This window comes from Heptranchias perlo, unplaced genomic scaffold (genome assembly GCF_035084215.1).
Source record: "Heptranchias perlo isolate sHepPer1 unplaced genomic scaffold, sHepPer1.hap1 HAP1_SCAFFOLD_55, whole genome shotgun sequence".
Classification (NCBI taxonomy): Eukaryota; Metazoa; Chordata; class Chondrichthyes; order Hexanchiformes; family Hexanchidae; genus Heptranchias; species Heptranchias perlo.
Window position 1 is genome coordinate 7246113 of NW_027139570.1, and position 22040 is coordinate 7268152.

Consider the following 22040-nt stretch of genomic DNA (forward strand, 5'->3'; position numbering starts at 1 on the left):
ATCCTTAAGAGGCCCTACTCTCTCCCTCGTTACTCTTTTGCCCTTTATGTATTTGTAGAAGCTCTTTGGATTCTCCTTTGCCTTATCTGCCAAAGCAATCTCATGTCCCCTTTTTGCCCTCCTGATTTCTCTCTTAACTCTGCTCCGGCAATCTCTATACTCTTCAAGGGATCCACTTGATCCCAGCTGCCTATGCATGTCATATGCCTCCTTCTTCTTTTTGACAAGGGCCTCAATCTCCCGAGTCATCCAAGGTTCCCTACTTCTACCAGCCTTGCCCTTCACTTTATAAGGAATGTGCTTACCCTGAACCCTGGTTAACACACTTTTGAAAGCCTCCCACTTACCAGACGTCCCTTTGCCTGCCAACAGACTCTCCCAATCAACTTCTGAAAGTTCCTGTCTGATACCATCAAAATTGGCCTTTCCCCAATTTAGAATTTTAACTTTTGGGCCAGACCTATCCTTCTCCATAGCTATCTTAAAACTAATGGAATTATGATCACTGGTCCCAAAGTGATCCCTCACTAACACTTCTGTCACCTGCCCTTCCTTATTTCCCAAGAGGAGGTCAAGTTTTGCCCCCTCTCTAGTCGGTCCATCCACATACTGATTGAGAAATTCCTCCTGAATACACTCAACAAATTTCTCTCCATCCAAGCCCCTAATGCTATGGCTGTCCCAGTCAATGTTGGGAAAGTTAAAGTCCCCTACTATTACCACCCTATTTTTCTTGCAGCTGTCTGTACTCTCCTTACATATTTGCTCCTCGATTTCCCGTTGACTATTTGGGGGTCTGTAGTACAATCCTATCAAAGTGATCTCTCCCTTCTTATTTTTCAGTTCTACCCATATAGACTCAGTGGGCGAACCCTCGGATATATCCCCTCTCACTACTGCCGTGATGTTCTCCCTAATCAAGAACGCAACTCCCCCTCCTCTCTTACCTCCTGCTCTATCTTTCCTATAGCATCTGTACCCTGTAACATTGAGCTGCCAGTGCTGCCCCTCCCTTAGCCATGTTTCAGTAATAGCTATAACATCCCAGTCCCATGTACCCATCCATGCCCTGAGTTCATCTGCCTTGCCCATCAGACTTCTTGCATTGAAATAAATGCAGTTTAATCTAGATTTCCCTTGGTCTTTGCCCTGCTTTCTCAGACCATCTGTCCGGTCATGTTCTGTACACTCTCCCTTACTGCCTTTTGTTTCTGTCACCACTTTATTTCCCACTGACTTCCTGCATCGGTTCCCATCCCCCTGCCATATTAGTTTAAACCCTCCCCAAGGCGACTAAAATTTGCCCAGAGAATGTCTGCAACTTAAACTCCTTCCAGATGATATCTGATTCTCGCAGCCATTGCGTCCCACTACCATTTGGCTTTCCCTGTCCAGGATCTGCATTGGAAGGCCTGAAGCCACAACAGAGATTATATTGGGCCTGAAACCCAACTCTGGGCCCAAAAGCGCATCACATTCGGGAAAGAAAAGTCAAGTTCAGCCTGAGAAATTGAACGTGGGATCGAATGAGTGACGAGGCAAGAGGGTAAGATATGGGGCGTTAGGATTATGACTTTGGACGTCCTCATGTTGAGTTAGAGAACATGAAAAGTCGGTCAAGACTGGCTGCAGCGCTAGCTGCCTGAGAGCAAGGAGTAAGTCAAGAGATGAAGATAAGTGGTGGTGAGGTCAATGTGGACATTGTCAGCACATATGAGGGGCCAGAGTTGATGGCTAATTTTAGCCTATCACACAAGACAGAAAATGGGCGGGTTCGGATCGAACGCCCGTTTTATTCCCCCTGCCCCCGGATTGTTCTCTCCCTTGATCAACTGAGACTAAAATCCGATTCTTCATCATTCAACGGAGAGTAAACTCGGGCGGGGATCCCACTGTCCCATCAGGCGGGTTAGGCTAAAGTAACTGCATCCATGTCTCTGCTAAAATCTTCGGGAGTCGAATTTGAAACAAAGTTTTGATGTGAGTTGCAAGTTTTGTTCTTATTTAAACTTTTGATCCTGAAACTGTGTTTCTTTGCTCTTTTACAAAGCCTTCGACGGACAATTTCCACCAAGATGGCGCTTGCTTTTCCATGGGAGACCTTTACCTTCAGGGGTCGAGGCTCAAGATTGGGCGAGGTCGGATTACGGCATTGCTTCAGTTCACAAGAGCTCGGATTGCGTTGCCAGCTGGACGGCCTGGTGTTAGAAAAGTTACATCGCCCATTTGTTAAAAGGGTTTCTTCATCGGTATCCAAACCAGCACTGTTCAAACGAAGGACTCAATAGTCTTGTAAATTACCAGAACATTTTATAGAAGCATAAAATGATACAGCACAGAAAGAGGCCATTCGAACGATCATGCCAGTGCCGGCTGTTTGAACGAGCTATCCAATTAGTCGGACTGACCTTGTTCTTTCCCCATAGTCTTGTTAACTGCTCTTTTTCAGGTATATATCGAATACCATTTTGAAAGCTATTATTGAATCTGCTGCGACCACCATGGGTCTTTGAGGCAGTGCATTCCAGAACGCAACAGTTTGTTGCGTAACAAAAATGTCTATTCATCTCTCCTTTTACTGATTATCTTAAATCTGTGCCCTCTGGTTTCCGACCCTTCTGCTATTGGAATACCCCACCATCAACATCCTGGGGTTCACCATTGACCAGAAACATGACTGGACCAGCCATATAAATACTGTGGCTACAAAAGCAGGTCAGAGGCTGGGTATTCGGCTGCGAGTGACTCACTTCCTGACTCCGCAAAGCCTTTCCACCATCTTCAAGGCACAAGTCAGGAGCGTGTGCAGCTCCAACAACATTAAAGAGGTTCGACACCATTCAGGGCAAAACAGCCCGCTTGATTGGTACCCCATCCACCACACTAAACAATCACTCCCTTCGCCACCGGCGCACTGTGGCTGCAGTGTGTACAATCCACAGGATGCACTGCAGCAACTCGCCAAGGCTTCTTCGACAGCACCTCCCATATCCGCGACCTCGACCACCTGGAAGGACAAGGGCAGCAGACACATGGGAACACCACCTGCACGTTCCCCTCCAAGTCACACACCATCCCGACTTGGAAATATATCACCGTTCCTTCATCGTCGCTGGGTCAAAATCCTAGAACTCCCTTCCTAACAGCACTGTGGGAGAACCTTCATCACACGACTGCAGCGGTTCAAGAAGGCGGCTCACCACCACCTTCTCAAGAGCATTTAGGGATGGGCAATAAATGTTGGCCTCACCAGAGAGGTCCACATTAGATGAACGAATAAAAAAAACACATTGGGTTCGGGGCTCCTTTCTGGGAACACCCAGCTTCGGGTCCAGCAGTGTAGAGCTGGGATCATCGAATCCAGCCGTATTTCTGGGTATTTTTCACAATTTTCTGAAGGTTGTAGCAGCAGTTCTGAGATTTATGGATTTGAGATCACTGGGCACCGGATTCAAGGATTTGGAGAATTTGCAATCGGGGAAGTGTGAGCAGGTCACTTGCGTCCAGCAGCATTGCGGATGGTGTTTTAGATCATTGGTGGGGCTATGTTTTCTCTTTGAACCGTTTGCAATTGCTTTCCACACGCGGTGGTTTCCTAGACCCGTGGAGAGGTAACGGGAGAGGGGAGGTGATCCCACCGGAAGGGCATTAATGAACTATTTGGATATTTGAGTTACGTCAATATAGTCCTTATGTTACTGGACCAATAATCCCGTGGACTTGACACATGACCCATAACGAGAGTTCAAATCCCACTATCCCATGGATGATGAGTTTGTATTCAGTTTGGAATCAGTAAAAGTGACCATTAAGCTGTCGGATTTTCGTAAAAATCCAACTGGTTCACAAATGTCCTTTAGGTAATGGAACCTGCCGTCCTTACTCAGTTGTGCCTGTATGTGACTCCAGTCCCACACCAACGTGGTTGACACTTAAATCTTCTGAAGGTGTCTAGCAAGCCATTCAGTTGTATCAAACCTATTATCAGCGATTCGTCAATGCCCAGCACCCTTTTGGGAGTAAATATGGATGGGCAATAAATGCCGACCTTCCCAGCGACACCCATATCCCGAGAATCAATTAAAATATAGGAACATAGGAACAGGAGTAGGCCATTCAGCCCCTCGTGCCTGCTCTGCCATTTGATAAGATCATGGCTGATCTGTGATCTAACTTCATATACCCGCCTTTGGCCCATATCCCTTAATACCTTTAGTTTCCAAAAAGCTATCTATCTCAGATTTAAATTTCACAATTGAACTAGTATCAATTGCCGTTTGCGGAAGAGAGTTCCAAACTTCTACCACCCTTTGTGTGTAGAAATGTTTTCTAATCTCGCTAGAATTTTTTCGATGAATAAATTATCAATGTCATTGGAACGAATTTCCCACTTGCAGTGGTGGGATTTGAACTCACGAGGGCTGCATTTCGCTGCTTGAATCCACTTGTGCGACCCAGATTGATATCTGGCATGAAGGGAAGTATTTTAAATTTGTCACTTCCGTCTTCTGCTTGTTCTGCAATTTAAGTTGACATTTTGTGATGCACTAGTTTGTTTATCTTGTAACAACGATTGGAGCTGAAAATGGACATGGGCAGGAAACACAGAACAGGCAGTATCTCCCTATCTTTGTAACCTCCTCCAGCCCTACAAACCCTGCGACATCTCTGCACTCCTCCAATTCTGTCATCTTGCACATCCTCGATTTCCATTGGTGGCCGTGCCTTCGGCTGCCTTGGCCCTCAGCTCTGGAATTTCCTCTCTAAACCCATCCACCTTTCAATCCATCTATCCTTCCTTAAGACGCTCCTTAAATTCTACGGGCGCTAAATTGGGTCGTGTAGCGCCCGTTGTTTTGGCGCTACACGGCCTTTTCGACATCCAAGATGGTGTCTTGGATGCGCATGCACGTTTCCTGCTTGACGTGCGCCAGACGCCATCTTGGTATAGGAGTTATCTCAGGCGCAGCGAACAAACGCTGGAATCATGTAAAGTAGGGAGAAAATAGCTTCAATCAGTGTGCAACGCTGATTTAAAGTGATAGATATCATTTTGGGACTTAACGCTCAACTCAACGCACAGTCTTAACCCCGACCATCTGAACGTGTCTTAGAGTGCTTGGAAAACCCCCACCAGTGCTATTTAAAGGGACCATGCATGATTTACAGGAGAGTGGCTGGGTTATTGCTTCTAGCTGCCGAGACATTTATAACTGTTTTTGGAGGTCTCCTCGATTTCAATACTAGGACGCAGGAACATAGCCTAACATTTAGAGCCAGGACGTGCAGGAGTGAAGTTAGGAAATGCTTCTACGTGCAAAGGGTGGGAGAAGTTTGGAACGGCCTTCTGCAAACGGCAGTTGATGTTAGCTCAACTGAGAATTCTAAATCTGAGATTGATAGATTTCTGTGAACCAAGGTTATTACTGGTTATGGGGCTAAGGCGGGTATATGGAGTTAGGTCACAGGTCCACCCAGATCTGATCGAATGGTGGAACAGGCTCGAGAGACAAAATGCCAGCGCCACTTGCTGCCTCCTGATATGTGCAGCTTCTCCAGCAAGAAAGCGGGACGTGTGTCTGGGTGATGTGCCTATCGTCGTTGAATAGCTGCCAGTGTGTGTGTGGCCTGTGAGTTTTGGGTGGGCGGATTGCAACGGTGGTAATGTGTAAGGGTAAGAGGGTTGAGTACTGATGGAAAGAGTTTGTTGTATGTGGGTCATGGGGGTGTCGTGCTTGGAGCAATGAATGCGGCTAGTGCTGCAGTTGGTAGGAGACGGCACTTGACAGCTGAACTCACAAATCTTGCCCACTCATGTCAAAGCATTGAACTTCTTCCTGTTCTGTATCCATGTTCATGATGCTGTGCGCCTGGCATTGACTTCATCCCCTACAGCCTCCCACTACCTTTTGGGTGTATGTCTGAAGGACCTCTTGCTCCCCCTCCCCCCCCCCCCCCCCACGCGGATATAGGATGTCCCTCCTTCTGTCCACTTCTTGCACCAAGGCATCTGGTGTATCAGCAGAGAACCTTGGTGCACGGAGCCTCAGATCGGCAGATTGGTGAGGTCTGGCGTGCAGATTGGAGGATGTGGGGTTTAGTGGTATGCAACCTTTACTCAATGTTTTAACATAACCCATCAGTATGCAAGAATAAGGATGGGACCTGCATCTGTGCTTTACGTGTGCAATGTCTAATCTCCGTTCAGACTCCGTGCAGACAGCAGGCTGTTATATTCAGCAAATAACAGGTACCAGCTACCTTTAAGAGATTTCTAACAGACAGCCTGCCGTTAAGAGATTAGAGCTCCCCCTGCTGGTGGAAAGTGCGAATTGCGGATAAGTCCTCAGGGCTGACAAAAATCTCGTCCTGCCTGCCCACGGACCATTGGGCGCGGGGTAACAGCGGATCCTGCGCCTCCCGCCCAAAAACAGGCCCCATCCAATTTCCCCCCCCCCTACCTCTTGGACAAAACTTTTGGTCACCTGTCTTGATATCTTCTTATGTTGCTCGGTGACAATTTTTCTCTGATAAAGCTGCTGTGAAGCGCTTTGGGAAGTGTTTACTACGTTAAAGGCGCTATATAACTGCGAGCTGTTTCTGTATTAGCGTATCGGCCGCCCGTTATACACCACGCGCGACATTCAGCTCCATTGAAGCCACCACATGGGAAGCGAGCTCTTAACCCATTGGCTGAACATCACAACATCGAATTGATGCTGCTCACTGCCACCTTCCTCTGGGCTATTGGTGTCCTTGACCCAACCGACAAAACGCGTCAAATCTTCCCAAACAACTTTTCCAAGATTCACATTGATCAATTTGTTTTTTTTCAGAGCTGAAAACCCTGAAAGACACTCTCCAAGACATAGGTAAGGTGACAATTTGATGGGCTAGAATTCCGATCTCCGGGTGTAGAACGGGCACCTAACATAAAGAAAAAACAACCGATCTCCTTTTCCAGTGCTCTCACTGGACACGAGCAAGTGTTTTTAACTATGGGTAATAGTATAAAATGCAAGATAGCGAATAGCTGTCCGTTATAAAATGCATGATTGCTATTGGCTGTCCGTTATAAAATGCATGACAGCGAATGGCTGCCCGTTATGAAATGCATGATTGCGATCGGCTGCCCGTTATAAAATGCATGATTGCGATTGGCTGCCCGTTATAAAATGCATGATAGCGAATGGCTGCCCGTTATAAAAAGCTTGATCGCCAATGGCTGCCCGTTATAAAATGCATGGCAGCAAATGGCTGGCCGTTATGAAATGCTTGATCGCCAATGGATGCCCGTTATACACCTCGGCAGATTTTCCTTGCCATTGAAGCCATTGGGGATAATTTTAACTTTGGGGATAGTGTGAAACAGAGTTCAAGGCACTGGAATCGGGTGAGGTGTTTAGCTGATACCACTCAATACAAACGATCGCCTAAAGCTACCCTATGAATACACATACGGGCAGCAGATTCACATCGTCAGTTTCACTCCCACATGGCCAGTTGAAAATCTACCCCTATACTTTCTTTTAAAACTAAGTATTACCAGATTTATTTGTGTCACTGTTACATTCGCGGTCTTGTTCAGTGGGACGCCTTACTTTAGGTGTCAGTCGTGCCTCAATGGTCAGAAGTTCGTGGGTTCATATTCCCACTTCAGAGACTTGAGCACATAATATCGGCCAGGATATGGGGGCGAACTCTCTTGCTCTTCTTCAAAATAGTGTCGCGAGTTATTATATGTCCACCTGAGAGGGAAGACGGGGCCTTTCTTTAAGACATTAAAGACATACTTGCTCTCGAGGCAGTACAAAGAAGGTTCACTCGGTTAATCCCGGGGATGAGGGGGTGGACATATGAGGAGAGGTTGAGTAGATTGGGACTCTACTCATTAGAGTTCAGAAGAATGAGAAGCGATCTTAACGAAACATATAAGATTGTGAAGGGGCTTGATAGGGTGGATGCGGTAAGGATGTTCCCAAGGATGGGTGAAACTAGAACTCGGGGGCATAATCTTAGAATAAGGGGCTGCTCTTTCAAAACTGAGATGAGGAGAAACTTCTTCACTCAGCGGGTAGTAGGTCTGTGGAATTTGCAGCCCCAGGAATCTGTGGAAGCTGCATCATTAAATAAATTTAAAACAGAAATAGACAGTTTCCTATAAGTAAAGGGAATTAGGGGTTACGGGGAGCGGGCAGGAAATTGGACATGAATTTAAATTTGAGGTTAGGATCAGATCAGCCATGATCTTATTGAATGGTGGAGCAGGCTCGAGGGGCCGATTGGCCTACTCCTGCTCCTATTTCTTATGTTCTTAATATCTCATCCGACAGTGGACCACTGGAAGTGCCGGTCTGGATTTTGTGCTGAAATCTCTGGAATGGGGCTTGAACCCATGACCTACTGACTCAGGAAATATTGCTACTAACTGAGCCCCAGCTAAAACCTAGAGAGGAGATTGGAGTTACAACACGGAGACAGGCCGCTTGGACAAAACAGCGCATGAAATTGTTGGCCCTCAACAGCTGCATTCTGAAAGCATCGAACGCCATTTTTTAATGTATTACATTGGCGAGGATGAGATTGGAATCGAAGCTCTACGTAGCCCAATGGATTATTCAAGCAAAGCCTTAACCACTAGGCCGACCTTTACCTACTCACGCTCTTTACTTTCGTTCAAAGGTATTAGTTCTTGACTTTGTGTGATAGTGTAAGATGGGTGACAGCGAATCGGCAGGAAGTCAAAAATGGGGAGAGATGTGGAACGGGCTACCGATTCGCTGTCACTGGTCTTGCACTATCACACTAGGTCAGAGAGTTTAAAATGAAGTACAGCTCACCTGCGACTCCGCTACCAGAGAAAATGGGCGATCCATAAGCTCACCCCGCCTGATTTCCCTTTACAATTGAAGCAAGTGCAAGGCGAAATCGGGTGGGTTTTATAACGGGTGGCTGATTCGATATCGTCCATTTTTCACCATTGGCCAATATTAACATTTCCACCAATGAATCCATAGCTCGCACTATGGACATGGACCCATTACACTCCAAATGCCAACCACTTATGAAGTGGATCGAACCGATTGGCTTGCCTCAAGCAATGGGTATCTTTCCAATGGAAAGTGAGCCTAATTTCTGGTGTATTATTTTGCTATTATGATTCAAAACTTACTTTATTATGATTATAATCGTTTTTATTTATTAGAGAATGAGTTGAAAAAGAAGGAAAAAGGTAAGGAAGTGAAATGACAGCATTTTCCAGCCCTATTTTTTGAATGTATTACAATTGTTTTGACAAAACTGCAATTCGGATCGCATCCATAACCTTCGTTTTAATGACTCATTCGAAAGATGGGACCACCAGCAGTGCAGCATTCCCTCAATTGAAGTGGCAGCCTGGATTGTGTGCTGTATTTTGGTTGAGACGTTAAACTGAAGACTTGCCTGCCCTCAGGCGGACGTTAAATATTCCACGGCACCATTGGAGGAATAGCAGGGGAGTCCTCTCCGATGTTCTGGCCAACGTTTGTCCCTCGACAAAGATCAGTAAGAACGGGTAATGTGACCTTTATCACATAGCTGCTTTTGGGACCATGCTATTCGCAATGATGGGTTGACTTATAGGGAGAGGTTGGATCGACTGAGACTATTTTCCCTGGAGAGTAGGAGGTTTAGGGGTGATCTTATATCAGTCTATAAAATAATGAGGGGCATAGATATGGTAGGGGAGACTATAACGAGGGGGCATAGATTTAAGGTGAGAGGGGAGAGATACAAAAGGGTCCAGAGGGGCAATGTTTTCACTCAAAGGGTGGTGAGTGTCTGGAACGAGCTGCCAGAGGCAGTAGTAGAGGCGGGTACAATTTTGTCTTTTAAAAAGCATTTGGACAGTGACATGGGTAAGATGGGTATAGAGGGATATGGGCCACGTGCAGGCAATTGGGACTAGCTTAGTGGTATAAACTGGGCGACATGGACATGTTGGGCCGAAGGGCCTGTTTCCATGTTGTAAACTTCTATGATTCTATGATTCTATGAAATTGGCTGCAACGTTTCAAAGGTACGTCATTGGATGAAAGGCGGTATATAAATGCAAATCCTTTCTTTAACTAAAACTGTCTGCGTGACTTTGTGCTGCAATTAAAACCGCACTACCGAAGGATCGAATGTCATTGATGGGCCGAATAGCGCCCTGTTCTAACCCCGCTTCCATTGCAGACTATGCACGTGTTCATTCCCAGTGTACAACATCGCAGAGGATTGGATAGTATTCCTGCACATCCAAAATCCTTCCAGACACCTCTTTAAATTGCTTGCTTTCAGACAGTCCTGAAGCGTGGTGGGGTAGGCTCAGAACTGGATAGGCGCCAACAATCCGTCCAATCATTTCAGTGAAAGCCCTCTGTAACTTTTCCATGCAGTTCAAACATTAAGACTCACAAAACCTGACATAACTTGGACATTCTTGAGATTTTGGAGGTGATGGTCAACTTCACCAGTGGGCCAAAATGGGCGTTATACACCCCGAGCGATTTTATTTCCTGTGTATTTCGATGGAAGGGGAAATCGGGTCAGATCTGTAACGGACGGCCTGCTTTGCGTCCCCACTCAGATTAACTTTGTGATTACCTCTTTACTTTTGTACTCTACACCACTGATTATAAAACTGTGGATTCCTTGTGTTTTAGTTCTACTTTAAAAACGTCTCTTCTCCATTGAAAAATAAAGTTTAGTTCGGAACATAGTAGATCAGGAAATCCAACTGTAGTGAATCTGCCCAGATAGCTGGGAAACATCAGATCCCGTGATACCTCTCCCCCCTCCTGATAATTATCCAGTTATCTCACAGGAACATAGGAACACAGGAACAGGAGTAGGCCATTCAGCCCCTCGTGACTGCTGCGCCATTTGATAAGATCATGGCTGATCTGTGATCGAACTCCAAATACCTGCCTTTGGCCCATATCCCTTAATACCTTTGGTTGCCAAAAAGCTATCTATCTCAGATTTAAATTTAACAATTGAGCTAGTATCAATTGCCGTTTGGAGAAGAGAGTTCCAAACTTCTACCACCCTTTGTGTGCAGAAATGTTTTCTAATCTCTCTCCTGAAAGGTCTGGCTCTAATTTTTAGACTGTGCCGCCTACTCCTAAAATCCCCAACCAGCGGAAATAGTTTCTCTCTGTCCATACTATCTGTTCACCTTAATATCTTATAAACTTCGATCAGATCACCCCTAAACCTTCGAAACTCTAGAGAATACAACCCCAATTTGTGTAATCTCTCCTCGTAACTTAACCCTTGACGTCATGAAGTGGCTGATACGGTCACCTTCCATTGCCTCCCTGGACAGTCCATGCAATGCCATCATCTCGATCTGTGTAAAGGGATAGACATTCGTGGCGGTAGCGCTAATCAGGCAATAATGTATCGGCCACCTGTTGTACACACTGTCTGATAATTAGTTCCATCAGTCAATACGAAACATCGAGCTCAGTGCTACTGCCCGATGAATTTCTACCCAGGAGCTCTAAAATATTTTCATCCTTTTTTTAAAGTTTATGATAGCTTTCTTGATTGATAGGTGTCAGGTGTGGCTCATTGGTCGCTCACTCATCTCAGAGTCAGAACGTTGTGGGTTCAAGTCCCACTCCAGAGGCTTGAGCACGTAATCCAGGCTGACACTCCCAGTGCAGTACTGAGGGAGTGCTGCACTGTTGGAGGTGCCATCGTTCAGATAAGACGTTAAACTGAGCTGCCGTCTGCCACCTCAGGTCGATGTAAAAGATCCCATGGCTCTATTTGAAGAAGCGAATAAGAGCTATCACCAGTATCCTGGCGAATATTAATCCCTCAACAAACATCACCAAAAACCGCCTATCTGGTCATTGCTGTTCGTGGGATCTTACTGTGCACAAATTGACTGCCGTTTTTCCTGCATTACAACAGTGACTATCCCAGGATATAAATGCAAGGATTTCTTTCGCCTTTCATGCAAAAATATCTGGGCAGTGCCTGTGGCTATTTAATGGCGCTATCTCTCTCAGCTCCTTGTTGAAATCGCGCGGGGGGGCGGGGCTGTGCAATTTTAACTTATGGCGCTGGTGTAAAACGGACGATATCGGGTTGCATCGATTTTCCTTTCAATTCAAGTCTATGGAAGGGTGGAAATCGGACAGGGCGTATCATGGGCGGCCAAGTCGATATCACCATCTTACACCATCACCCAAAGTTGGAAAACTGACATAGAAAATGAGCAATTATGTTGAGATGGAAAGGACTGAGCGTTCTGTTATTTTAACTGCAGATATAATGACCTTGAAGAAGAATCTAGAAGACACAGGTCAGCCCCAGACTGTGTAGTGGTTTGTGTATATTTATTGTAAGATCTAAGCACCAGGTAACCTACCACAATATTGGAGCTAAAAATGGCTTTTTCTGATGCCTCAGTCTAAGTAACGAAATATCTGTAATATGAAATGCCAGTCCTTTGAAATGAAGGATTATACATGAACTACAACAAGAACTTGGAATTATACAGCGTCTTTATCGCAGTCAAATGTCTCAGGGTGCTTCACAAGAGCGTTATCAAACAAATTTGACTCCAAGCCACGTGTGCAGGTATTTGGGCAGGTGATCATAAGCTTGGTCAAAGAGATAGGTTTTAAGCAGCACCTTAAAGGCAGACAAAGGTGGAGAGGTGGAGAAGTTTCGGGAGGGAATTCCATAACTTAGCGCCCAGGCAGCTCAAGGCTTTGTCACCAATGGTGAAGTGAACGAAATAGGGGAGGTTCAAGAGGTCAGAATTGGAGGAGCGCAGAGTTCTCAGAGGGATATAAGGCGGGAGGAGGTTACAGAGATGGGGGGAGGGGGACGAAGCCATGGAGGGATTTGACTACAAGCATGAGCACTTTAAAATAGAGGCATTGCCGGATGGGGAGCCAATGTAAGTCAGCGAGCACAGGGGTGATGGATGAACGGGACTTGGTGTCAGTTAGGATATGGGCAGCAGAGTTTTGCAGCACAGACTTTTGTTACACTGACTTAAAATGTTGTCAGATTATGCAGGAAAGAATTGCACCCAAAAGTAAGAGATGGAGATGTTTAGAAAAGGAATTCCAGAGCTTAGGGCCTAGGCAGCTGAAGGCATGGCCGCCAATGGTAGAGTGATGGAATCTGGGGATGCACAAGAAGCCATAATTGGAGCAGCTTAGAGATCTTGGAGGGTTGTAGGGCCTGAAGAGGTCACAGATATGAAGAGCCGACCAGCCATGTGGTAATGGATTGACGACCGTACTAGCGCTAAATCCAGCATTTAACGGTGCAACTCGAGCTTCGCGTTTGCCAGACCTGTAAGTCACATTTGATATCCTGATGAAAAATACACACTGTGTTTTGTTGTATTTTTCTTTAAAAACAAAACAGAGACCACTATGGAACAGAACGAGAAAGGTAAACGCATACAGTGTGGAATTGTAGTGTCTGCTCCTTGGCAAAACGGATCATTTAGTGCTTCTGATCTCTGCACTGTTGTGGTCTTCATATTACAAAAAGAATTTAGAGGCACTGGAAAAAGTATTAAAAAAGTTACAAGGATGATACCAGAAATCAGAAGTTATAATTACCAGGAAAGACTGAACAATCTGGGGCCCTATTCTTTAGAAAAGAGAAGAATGAAAGGTGACCGAATAGAGGTCAATAAAATTATGAAGCCGTTCGATAGGGTAGACGTACAGAAAATGGTTCCACTTGTGGGGGAGACCAAAACTAAGGGCCATGTGTATAAGATACTCACTAAGAAATCCAATAAGCAATTCAGGAGAAACGCCTTCACCCCGAGGTTGGTTAGAATGTGTAAATTGTTACCACAATGATTAGTTGAGGCGATTAGCATAGATGCATTCAAGGGGATGCCAGGCAAATACCTGAGGGAGAAAGGAATAGAAGGAATTGTTCATAGGGTGAGATGCAATAAGCTGGGAGGAGGTTGGTGTGGAGCATAAACCCCGCCACAGACTAGATGGGCCTCATGGTCTGTTTCTGCTCTGCAAATTCTATGTAGTTCTGTGTGTTCATTCGGTGGTTGTGGTATGTTCTAAAGACTTGCATAGCAAATTGTTCAATATGTTCGTGGCAATGAATTATTACCATTATTATTATCATCATTATGCAATTTTGCGCGGCTAAAACGCTGTGGGGGTGAACTTAGACACGGGCGTGGACGCAAAACAAGCGGTATTTTATCGGGCATCCTGAGATTCATTGACTTCAATAGAACCGAATCTCCTGTGTGTCGTAAAAAGCGATTCTGCCCGTTTTGCCTCCCAGTCCAAGTAAAATGCCACCCACTTCTGTACTTTGAATCTCCTGCCTCGCCGACCTGACTGCAGAGAGAAGCGGGTGGAGACTTTCTGGAGAAGCTCGGCCACGTAGATATGAAGCATTTAAGTCACTGAAGTCAACAGCATAGAAGGAAATAAGTAACCAGTCGGGGCTATACGCCAGGGAGTCAAAGCAGGAGGACGTTACTTAAAAATGCCATTCGAATGCCCATACCTGCTTTATTTTTTTTAAAATATTCTTGAGATGTGGGCTTCGCTGGTAAGGCCGAAATTCATTGTCCATCTCTAGTTGCCATTGAAAAGGTTGTGGTGGGCTTTCTTAGTGAAATTTAAATGTGAGATAGATATCATTTTGGCAACCACAAGTATTAAGGGATATGGGCCAAAGGCTAGATCACAGATCAGCCATGATCTTATGAAATGGCGGAACACGCACGAGGGGCTGAATGGCCTACTCCTGCTCCTATGTTCCAATGTTCCGATGTGAACCTCTAGGCAGCGGGCTTTTGATACAACTGAATGACTTGATTGACCACTTTAGGTAAGATTCAACCTCGTTGGTGTGGGAATGAAACCACAATAGGCCTAGACCAGGAAAGGACAGAATGTTTCCTTCCCTGAAGGACATTAGTCAGCCAATTGGGTTTTTATGATAACCCGGCAGCTTCAAGGTCACTTTTACTGGTACCAGATTTTTATTTCTAAGCTGAATTCGACTTCTCAAACTGCGATGGTGGGAATTCAACTCACGTTCTCTGGATTACTAGTCCAATAACATAACCAATGCACTCCACTATTCATTTTACCGTATCGTCCTCAGACTTTCCCTATTGCTACAAGTCCTAAGATCTGGTCAGGTTTTCTCACTGCAGTCAGGAATTTAGGGTTCTCCTTCTTTTGTTTCAGAACTGAATACTTTGAAGGAAAATTGCCGAGATTCAGGTGAACACAAAATATTGGATTGCTATTTCTTTCGTAAAAGAAGATCATCATTTTAACTCTAGGTGATAATTTAAAAGGGGTGATGTCAAATTGGCCGCCCATTATACAGCACGCCTGATTGCCTTCAATGTAAAGGTGTATAATGGGCAGCTTTTCGATATTGCTCCTATACACGATTGCCTAAAGTTGAAGTTACCCCTGGATGTTGAGCCGATTGATTGATATCATTATTAAATCATTTAATCTCCGGAAACAGAGAAGGTTGCTTTTACCAGGGGTGGGTATTATGTTACAGTTGTGCAGAGTTCTACTTAGACCTCATCTGGAGACACTGCATTTAGTTCTGGGCACTGCAGTTCAGGAAGGATATATTGGCCTTGGAGGGGTTGCAGCGCAGATTCACTAGAATGTTGGCGGGGCAACAAGGGTTAAATTATGAGGGCAGGTTGCATAGACAAGGCTTGTATTCCCCTGAATATAGAAGATCAAGGGTTGATGTAATTGAGACATTTAAGATGATTCAAGGATTTGATAGGGTAGGTAGAGAGAAATTATTTCCTCTGGTGGGGGAGTCCAGAACAAGGGGGCATAACCTTAAAATTAGAGCTAGGCCGTTCAGCGGTGATATCATAATGCACTTCTTCACACAAAGGGCATTGGAAATCTGGAACTCTCCCCCCAAAAATCTGTTGAGGCTGGGGGTCAATTGCAAATTTCGAAACAGAGATTGATAGATTTCTGTTTGGCAAAGTTATTAACGGTTACGGAGCCACGGCAGGTGAATGGAGTTAATATACCGGTCAGCCATGGTCTAATGGAATGATGGAACATCCCTGAGGCATTGATTAACCTACTCATGTTCCTATGTTCCTTTACACTGCTTATGCAACAAAATCGGTGTACCTGCGGAATTTGTAAACGAATCCTGTGCAATGCAGTTGAAACTGAAATAGATTTATCGTGCACCATACCTCAGAGCGCACCACCGAAGATTTTAACATTCCAAACGTGTCCCATTCTCTGCCCACTTCCCCGTAACTTCCTCTGTTTCCAGTAATGAACAAGATTTCCAGTATAGGCTGCAATCGTCTCTGCCTCAACCACTCTCTCATTTTATTATAACTATCAGGTTACGGCGGAACAGGCTGGGGCACTTTACTCTGTACAATATAAGGCTGAGAGGTGGCCTGATAGAGATATTTAAAATTATGAAGGGGTTTGATAGGGTAAACTTAGAGAAGATGTTTCCAATTGTAGGGAAGACCAAAACTAGGGGTCATCAATGCAAGATAGTCACTAATAAATCCAATAAGTAATTTAGAAGAACCTTCTTTACACTGAGAATTATTAGAACGTGGAAGTCGCTACCACATGGGTTGGTTGAGGCGAATAGAATAGATGCCTTTAAGCAGAAGCTGGATAAGTACATGAAGGAGAAAGGAATAGATGGATATGTTGATAAGGAGGGGTGAAGTAGGGTGGGAGGAAGCTCTTGTGGAGCGTAAACACTAGTACTGACCAGTTGGGCCGAATGGCCTGTTGCTGTGCTGTAAATTCAAAGGAATCCTAGTTCATGCTCAACCTTTTGAGTAGAATTAATTTTCTCTGAATCTTTACCCCTCTTTTAGTGAAGAATTTAAAGTGGTGGCCTCTTGCGACCTGGGACACTACTTTCAAATTTGGCTGGGAGTGTAAAATCGGGGTTAGCAGATCGGTCTTCCATTATACACACCGCCGTAGTTTCATTAATCTCCAATGATCGTCATTATTGCTGATTCCACAACCTGTCCCTAAAACATGGAATGGATATAAACCCTGCGCCAACCAGACATTGAATAAATGTTATCTTTATGCAAATCAGTAATATGATCTTGTCATGATTGTTACCAGCAATAATTTAACGATTATAATTCTGTAAATAATATTATTAGTTTTTATTATCTGTAGATCAAAAGCTGAGAAGAAAAGACAAAGGTAAGGATTGGATAATATGACAGTTTCCACATCCAGCTTTGTTCTATGGCACCTTACTTGATTACATCTCACGCCAGAACAGTTCCATTTTGATTTTCATTTAGAACCATACAGCACAGGAAGAGGCCATTCGGACCATCGTGCCTATGCCAGCTGTTTGAAAGAGCTATCCAATTTGTCCCACTCCCTGGCCCTTGCCCCATAGCCCTACATTTCTTTCCGCTTCAAGTATTTATCTAATTCCATTTCGAAAGTTATTATTGAATCTGCTGCCACTATCTCCTTAGGCAGTGCATTCCAGTTCATAAACACTAGCTGTGTAACAATAAGTACCCTCTTCTCCCCTCTAGTTCTTCTGCCAATTGCCTTAAACCGTGCTCCCTGGTTACCGGCTGTCCAGCCAGTGGAAACAGTTTCTCCCTATCTACTCGATCAAAACCCTTCATAATTTTGAACCCCTCTATTAGATCTACCATTAACCTTTCCTGCTCTTGGGAGAACAATTCCAACTTCTCTAGTTTCTCCACATAATTAGAGGCCGTCACCCCCGGTACAATTCTAGTAAATCTCCTCTGCACCCTCTCCAAGGTCTTGACATCCTTCCTAAAGTGTGATGCCCAGAATTGAGCACAATACTCCAGCTGGGGCCTAACCAGTGATTTATAAAGGTTTAGCGTGACTTCCATCCTTTTGTACTCTAGGCCTGTATTTATAAAGGTCAGAATCCCTTATGGTTTTTTAACAGTCTTCTCAACTTGTCCTGCCACCTTCAAAGACTTGTGTACATATACCCCAGGTCTCGCTGTTCCTGCAACCCCGTTAAAATTGTACCTTATAGTTTATTTTGCTAGCCCTCATTCTTCCTACAACATGTATCACTTCACACCTCTCTGTGTTAAATGTCATCTGCCATGTGTCTAGAGTAGTCTTAGATTAATGAAGCATTCAGTACATGCAATACTACTTAAACATAAATTAAAGGACAGTACTTAAAACCACTCCTGATGATGGTTGCTAGTGGATTCAAACATGTTACATTTCTGAGCTCAGTGCCTTAGGCCTATAAGACTGCTGTTCACTTCAGCCTTGGCTCAGTGGATAGCACCCTCACCTTTGTGTTAGAAGAATGTGAGTTCAAGTTCCCACTCCAGAGACTTGAGCACATAATCCAGGCTAACTGAAATTTAACTTCAAGCCTTATTTTCTCAGGAAAAAAATTCTTACAAATATTCTGCGGTGCTTAATAATGGTGACTCAGTTTGGTGCCATCAAGGAGATTTTAAATTTGTCACTCTGGTGTAGTGGATCGACCGCTGGTTATGGGCACCGCTCGATTTTCATTCCCAATGTGGAGTGCCTGTTATTGCTAATTCAAAACCAAATTGAAGAGTCGTGTTTGCTCATAACGTTGTCAAGCGTGGCTCAGTTGGAAACACGCCTGTCGCTGGAATCAGAAGGTTAGGGGTTCATAGTCCCACTCCAGTGACTTGAGCACATAATCTAAGCTGAAAATCCCGAGGAAGTGCTATACTGTCTTTGAAATAAGACATTAAACGAGACTCTGTTTGCTCTCTCGGTGGATGTAAAAGATCCCACAGCATTATTTCGAAGAAGAGCAGGTCAGTTCTCCCCGGTGTCCTGACTAATATTTATCCTGCAGCCAACAGCATTAAAACAGATGAGCTGGTCATTATCACATTGCTGTTTGTGGGAGTTGCTGTGCACTAATTGGCTGCCGCATTACCTACATTACAAAAGTGACTACACTTCAAATGTACTTCATTGGCTGTAAAGCACTTTGGGACGCCCTGAGGACGTGAGATTTTTAGTTATATTTTAACTATGACGAAGAAGTGGCTTAATTTTGGACAGGGTTCAGAAATTAATAGTCTGGCTTTTGACATTTTTAAGAGAAACAGGTAGGGTAAAGAGTGTGTTGATGATAGCGTTATTAAGAGAGTGATGCCTGTGTTGAGCATAAGGTTTGCATTGAGGCAGTATCCACGAGGGCACGATTAAAATAGAAAACACTTTGCACAATTCTTGCTTCAGATCCTTCAAGTAGCTGAGATCAGATAAACAAGAGGGGCTCACTTTAACTGATGGTAAACGGGCAATATCTATTTGGCGGCCCATTGGACCCTCCGCCCGATTTCACTTCCGTTGACTACAGTCAACAGGAAATTCGGGTGAGGTGTACGCTGAGCGGCTACTTCGATATCGCCCGTTTTGTGCAAAAGCCCAAAGTTGAAACCACTCCCAAAGTCTCCAAGCTTTTCAATAAGATGTTTTCAACCGTGCCATAATGTGCAGCTATTTTACCTATCTTAATATAGACCAGAATAAAGGCAATGAATATAGTGAAAGTGAGGAAAGCTTCTCTGTACAATGTAACAGCTCTACATCTACAATCTGAACATGTTTGGTGGTATTTTTAACATTTGGCGATGGTGTAAATTGGCTGGAAATCGCTTTGAGGCATCGTGAGATCGTGAAAGGCGCTGCAAAATTGCAAGTCTTTCTTTTCCTTCTGCTATGGATGGACATCAATAAGAAATCAGGGCTCACCTCATTGTACCAATGATGTCAAGGAAAAAATTATGGGTTAGAAATTCGTCTTGGGACATAGCGTAAAACGAGCGGTAGCACATCGCTCGCTCGTTACACGCCTCGCCCAATATTCAGTAAAATTGACTTTCATTGACTGTATAACAGGCGGCCAATGCAATACGAATTTCGATCCTTATGTTGCAAGAAGACTTAGACAGCAACTAACTTTCCTAAAAACGCAAAAAAAGCGGTCTTCAGTTCCAAACAGAGCCAAATTTAGCCTCAAAGTTTAATGACATGGAGGATCTGATTGTTATTTATTTTTCTTCCTCTCCCCAGAAATAGAAAATCTCGGAAAATTGATCGGTGAACTTGGTGAGGATTGAAGAGAAAATTGCACGGTTTTTAAGAGCTTTGCCGCGATCTGAACCGGCTCCAATTTGTTCAGGTCAGGCCATTAGCCTAATAGGAGTGACTCCGAGGTGCTGGGACACAACTGGCGGAATAACAAAAAAAATCCGTCCATAAATGCAGTAACAATGGACGTCAACAACGAAAAATTTCATTTATACGTCGTTAAAGTAGCAAAACGTCCCGAGGCACTTCACGGGGGCGTATTCACACAAAATGCACACACACGCACACCACCTTATTCTTTTGGACAACCTACTCTTGAAGCTTCTCCAGTCCACCCTTCAAAAAAGGTTCAGAACACAGACTACAGCGCTTCAAGAAGGCGGCTCACTACCACCTTCTCACGGGCAATTAAATGCTGGCCTTGCCCAAATCCTATGAACGATTAAAAAAAAGGCAAAGCAACAAAGGGTAAACTTGTTCTGCTCGTCATGGAAAATGAGTGCCTTTTTCAATGGTGCTGGTTGGAAATGATATTTGCGCAGGGATGGGGTCTACTGCCTCATTACCATATCCGTCCGTGCTCCACAGCTGAGGGAAGCATGGTCCTCCAAGAAACCCTGAGGAAGTCCCAGAAATCTAGAGACAAGGTAAAAGGCGTTGAAGATCGAGTCCAAGGCCTCATCTCCCTTTCATCTGGGCCGTTGTACCCATGCCAATTAAATCTGTTTCAGGTGGCAGAAGGGTCGGTAACCGGAGGACACAGATTGAAGGAAATTGGCAGCAGAGCCAGACAGGAGAGAAGGAGAAGTTGAGAAGGCCGTTAAAAAAAGCAGATGAGATCCTGGGCTTTATGAATCGAGATGTGGAGATGCCGGTGATGGACTGGGGTTGACAATTGTAAACAATTTTACAACACCAAGTTATAGTCCAACGATTTTATTTGAAATCTACAAGCTTTCGGAGGCTTTCTCCTTCCTCAGGTAAATGTCAGGAACTCCTCGAAGCCTACGCATTTATAAATCACAGAACAATACATGGTGATTACTGACTGCCCCTGCCACTGCCCGTTGCCAAGGCAATCACCGTGTTCAGACAGAGAGGTGTCACCTACAGAACCCCCGAATACACATTCAACAAAAAAAACAAACAGGAAAAAAAACAGAGAGAGAGAGAGGCAGAGACATCCAGAAGGTAGAGAAAGCCAGCAAATGACCTGTTATATTAAAAACAGATAGTTTTTGTTCGCTGGTGGGCTTACGTGTAGCGTGACATGAACCCAAGATCCCGGTGGAGGCCGTCCTCATGGGTGCAGAACTTGGCTATCAATTTCTGCTCGACGATTTTGCGTTGTCGTGTGTCTCGAAGACCGCCTTGGAGTACGCTTACCCGAATGTCGGTGGCTCAATGTCCCTGACTGCTGAAGTGTTCCCCGAATGGGAGGGAACCCTCCTGTCTGGCGATTGATGCGCGGTGTCCGTTCATCCGTTGTCGCAGCGTCTGCATGGTCTCGCCAATGTACCATGCTCTGGGGCATCCTTTCCTGCAACGCATGAGGTAGACAACGTTGGCCGAGTCACAGGAGTATGAACCATGTACCTGGTGGGTGGTGTCCTCTCGTGTTATGGTGATATCTCTGTCGATGATCTGGCATGTCTTGCAGAGGTTACCGTGGCAGGGTTGTGTGGCGTCGTGGACGCAGTTCTCCTGAAAGCTGGGTAATTTGTTGCGAACGATGGTCTGTTTGAGGTTGGGTGGCTGTTTGAAGGTGAGTAGTGGAGGTGTGGGGATGGCCATAGCGAGGTGTTCTTCGTCATTGATGACATGTTGAAGGCTGCGGAGAACATGGCGTAGTTTCTCCGCTCCGGGGAAATACTG